This window comes from Aulonocara stuartgranti (assembly GCF_965226115.1).
Source record: "Aulonocara stuartgranti genome assembly, chromosome: 5".
Lineage (NCBI taxonomy): Eukaryota > Metazoa > Chordata > Actinopteri > Cichliformes > Cichlidae > Aulonocara > Aulonocara stuartgranti.
In genome coordinates this window covers 6,350,749-6,356,183 of record NC_138943.1, presented here as the reverse complement: position 1 = coordinate 6,356,183, position 5,435 = coordinate 6,350,749, and positions in this window count along the sequence as shown.

Below are 5,435 nucleotides of genomic sequence, written 5' to 3'. Positions count from 1 at the left end.
GAACGCGTGTGTTTGTGTGTGTGCGTGCGCGCCCCCCATGTCTCAGCCACTCCTCGTTTATGCCCTCAGCAGAAGTGCCTCACTTCTCGCCTATCTTTAAATCTTTGTTTAGTCAAAGGCTCTTCACCGCCTGTGTTTACACAACGACGCTGAAACTACTGAGGGAGACACGCTGATGCTGAGGACTCAACGTCTGCACTCCAGATATGAAGAGTTTCCTTAGCTTGTGGTAAATAACTCCTGGGCATTGACAAACTTATCAAGCAGTAGTTATCTTTAGTGTGTGTGTGTGTGTGTGTGTGTGTGTGTGTGTGTGTGTGTGTGTGTGGCTTACTTTAAAGATAACATAGAGCTGAGATGAAATGATTTTTTACTTTGGTTTAATTTGATATTACTCAGCTTTTATAAGCGGGGGTCTTTTTATTATTCATTATATGTGCACACTGGATAAAGTACATAAAACATCATTAAAGAAACTTGAAATCCAAAATTTTAATGTGCATTACTCGGAGAATACCAGTATTAGAATAAATTCTCCCCAACCTCTAAATGCCTAAGAAAAGTACAGACCTTTGCCAGCTGTACTTTCCATTAATGAATTATATCATACATGATACAAGAAAATAAAAATGTCTTTCAAATAACTCCTTCATTTGTCACACATTTATTATGTGTGTAATCTATCCGTTTTTTAAACCTCAAACAATCATTCACTTAAAAATAAACAATCAAAGAAAAAGAAAAGTCATAACCCTAACATTTGCATGCAGCCATTTAGACTGCTCACACTGTATTGGGTCTAGTCATGTATCTGAAAAGTCAAAGATCATTCAAGGTTATCCAAACAGGTCATGTGGATGTGCAGTTCTAACAACACCTGCTGAATGAAATGAATCTAACATGTCTTGTCGGTCTGATTGCAGCCCTCACTTCCAGTGAGTTCCCGTGAATCTGAGGAAGCACAGTGCAGTTGTTTCATCCTCAGCTTGTCTTTTGTTTAATATGATGAGAATATTTGTGTTTGTGCCCACGTTATGTGTGTCCACCTTGTGAGCCATTGTCTCTGTGTATATTCTGTAACATGAGGACTTCTGGGTCGGAGCTGGGAGCCATGACTCAGGAGGAAACAGGTTCTCCTGAGCATGGACAACAGGATGCGCTCACTGACACCATCTCCAAACCCGCAGACATGGATACGTAAGGACTCCTGGGGGGAGATTTGTGCTACTTTACATCTGGGCTAATACTGACATCACTGACCTTTCCAAATAAAAGAATGGAACAACCTTTAGGGTAATACTTTTTGTTAAAATAGAGGGGAGAGAATGGCAAGAAAGCAGAAGACATTTAGAAGAAGTGGTTCAAAAGTAACAGAGACACGTTTTTTATCCTGACTTTTTGCTTAACCAAACACATTCATAGAAACGTGCAGTTTTATATGTAAACCTCAAAGGTCATTCAGCTTGCCACATATATACACGTTTCATTAAAAAAACTGGCCTGGTTTAAAATATTTTTTCTGACACAATGTAAAATAATGGAGAACAAAAAAAAAACCAAAAACTGAAGACCAATGTATTATTTTCCAAAATTAAAAGGGGATTTTCATCCTCACTGTGTTGTTTTTCTGTTTTAATATTATCTGTACTTTATTTCCTCAGTCAGGCTGTTTTTTTCTGGGTCGTTAAATAAAGCATGAGTCTGAACCTGTTGCACTTGGCAGTTATAGAATAGGAGTGATAGTGAAAGCAATAATAAAGGAAAACATATTGGCTGTGAAGATGATTTATGAACTTTGCAAAACATACTGCAAGACTTGAAGCACTCACAGCGCATACTGGCCTACTGAGGCTTCTGTCACTGGAGAAACTGGTATCTCCGCCTTGTCTGATGAGTGATGACAGTAATGAGTCTATAGGGAAATGCTTGGTTTTTGCTAGTAAAAGACTATAGAAAATGTCACAGTAACTACTTAAATCTTGTTTTTTGAAATATTTATATTTTATGACAATGTTCAGTACTAACAAGATTTGAGATGTAGCAGTACAGAAAGTCAGGGAGGCTATTCCCTTGTTTCCGTGTCTGGGACCGACACGTGTTATCCCCAAAGTGTGTTAGAGTCGCACAAGAATGTATTTAGTAGGAGGAAGTCACTTGTGTTAGCTAAACATTCCATATGTTAAAGCGTCAGTCTACTGCACAGTGTTTGTTTCACAAACTTTGGATATGCACATTTAAAAGAGCTTTGTAGATCTCAAAAGCATTCTACTTTCTGTGTGAAATGATAAATCATATGCTTTGACACATTTAGGTAAAATTATTGTCAGAATTAAATAAAAAAATATTAAACATTTCTGAAATGTTGATGTGTACCAGAATTCATTTTAAACATCACATCTGTACAAAGAAAAACAGAAATCTTTAACTATTAGCAACTTTTTAATTTGTTGCTTTAAATTTCAATACTCGTGAACATCTATGTTTTAAGTGCTGTGTTAATGGCCCCTAGAAACACCTTGAAGCTGACACTGTTCTCCTTGTAATCCTTTATGATGGTATCATTTCAGTGCCATGGAGTCAAGGAAAAATACCTAGATCTACATTGTGATATTACAAAGCAGAGGTACAAAACGACAATAGCTCTGGAAAGTACTGTGATGCAGACATGACGACCTAGTCTGCCAATTGTTCAAGCAAGAGGCAGGCAGGCCAACTGCTTTCTTCAACTCCAGTGTGTGGTGAAGAAATAAAAGCTGCCATTGTCTCTGTCTTCCTGTGATTCCTCAGCCAGCTGTCTTTCGATCTGCTGACATACACTTACTGTCACAGTGTGTCATCGGCATTCCTGCCACAAAGTTAGTGGAAGGCTTCTTATGAATTTTCTGGAAGTCCAAGCTGTATCATTGAGCAATAATAATAATAATAAAAAACCTGCGTTGAAATGTGAGCCTGTCAAAGAAGAGTCTCATGTGAAGTTAAACATTTTGTTGTGTGAAATATTCATGCAAATGTCACATAAGCGTTATCATTCCCATGCTGAGGGACACTGAGAAAACTCAGAAAAGGGAAAGAGGGAGAATATAAACATTAGGAAAAATGAATGTAACCTTATACTTTGCAGGGCTTAATGCCATGTGAAAGGAAGAAAAGCCCTATAACCGCTACATCTGTGTTTAAATGCCCCACATACAGCCACCAAAGCGTCAACTCTAGACTGAAAACTGACATCTACCCCATCGGATTACGTTCAACTTCACAATGATATACCACTTCCTGCTCAAATCGTCGTCAAGTGTTCTTGAATACATTACATAAAATCACCCTGCACCTTACTGTCTTTGTCAGCTAGTTGTTTTCTTTGGGTGTTTTCGCACAAAACTGCGGGCAATCTCAGAAGAGTTAGGAGGTTGTCCGCATTTGTACCTTCTCACATGTAGCACACAGCAGGAAATAGTCCACTTCAGACGTGCTTTCTCTGCAGGAAACACAGCGTTTGGTTTCGGTACGGGTGCTACCTGGGTAGGGCATGCAGGAGGTGGGACACATGACGTCCACTTCTCCCTGTGAATTTATCAGACAATTGCCATTCTTTTCTCACATGAGCTCAGTTGGTGAGCACAGATTTTGCAGTAGGGGTGGGGAGGGTAACGACTGAGTCAGTCATTTGTGTTTTCGCACGCAGCTCTGATGGGCCATGTCTAGAAAGCTTACAGGGAGAATTCTTTGAAAAGATATTGCCTCGATTTTTGCTTTAGTTTTTTAGTAGGAAATGAAGGAAGTGCTGTTTGATACATTGTCCATATTTCTCTTAATCAGAAGTAGTGTAAAATTATACACATGATTCTTAACCCTGTCATATTCACCAAAACGCTCAGTTTCTAACTTTCTTCAGTTAAGTTATAATATTCATTAAATGATTGGAATCCATCCTTTTTCTTCCACTTATCTATTTGAGAAAAATATCACACATTTAATCAAAAATATAGTAAATGTAGACCAATCAATCACAAAAACAAGGTCGAAAAAACTGAGTAAAAATACTGAAAACCTCCTCGCTACTTTTTTGGAAGCATTTTTCTCTTCTCTCTGTCTCTAATGAACAGACCCAGTATCCCTCCATTCCTCCCCACTGGGACCAGTGATGGAGCAGTCCTCCCTCCCAATGAGACAAGTTTCACCCAGGCTAGCTATGTGATGTGCGTATTATTTAACTGACCCTGGCCTCTAACCACAGGCCCTTGGGAACACACGCATGTGCAGGGCAAAGGAATGTTGTTGTTGGGTTTTGACTGGAGAGAAAAATAAAATGTTAATATTTAATCATCTAAATGTATTGGTTAAAAAATAGAAAAAGCACTGGAGGAGTGTGGTTTTCTCCTGAGGTCAGTGATCTACTTTACATTTTTATGTAAAGTGATCTGGATTACATTTAATTATTTACTTTATATCATTACCATATATGCATTCGAGCTCCCGCCAACGTACACACACATATACACACACACACGCGCGTACTCACAGCCTTGTTGTTCTGAGCCCCTCTTCGCCCTCTTCAATGCCCCCTATGTCTCAGGAATGTGGGAATGATTGCCTTAATTTTATAAAGCGCACGGCTTCCTTTGGTTCAATTTTCACCAACACCATAAAAAAGAAGCAGTTGTAGGTCAGCAAGAACCCATCTGGTTTTGCCATTGCTGGGGCTTTAATGACCAGGTAATAAAAGTTCAATTTGACAGAAATTACAACAGATGTTTCGAGCTATAAGCCTCAGACATAGTTGGTTCCACAGCGGGATGAAACCCCATGCCTAAAGGGGCTGCCCACTCGTCTGATACACTGTACTAAATGACTAATGTTTATACAGCATGAGAAATAACATTAGAAATGCACTTGTAACAACACTGAGCGAGCAATACAGCTTTAGAGTTCAGCTTTTTTAATAGCTCAGAAAAGTTTCCTCTGTATTTTTATTTAGATAAAGAAATATAGAAGTATTAAGGTGTCATAAGAGAGAACACTTTATATTTTTAATTAAGTTGCAGGGAGTTGACTGTAACGTAAATAGCATGTATGGGAACAATGCATTCCATTTAAACAACCCTGCAATAAATACGACCTTCCTGCCTGGGAGATTACAAATCATGTGTCAGTACTTGACACATTGCAATGTTTGACTGTATTATAGTATACTCCAAGGTATTTGTGTCATTGTGTCTCAGCTTGTACAAATACCACATAGTGACCTTTTTATGACCTTTGTGTTACAAAAAGGAAAAACTAAATAAAAAATTCATCATATTGTGTTGTAAATTTGTAGATTTTGTAGATGTAGATCCTTTGTTTCATCTCCTGAATGAAGGCAAAGGGAGAAATAAAGGGTTAAAACTCAGAGTCAGAGAAGAAATCACAATTTTCTTTTTAACGGAATCTCAAAA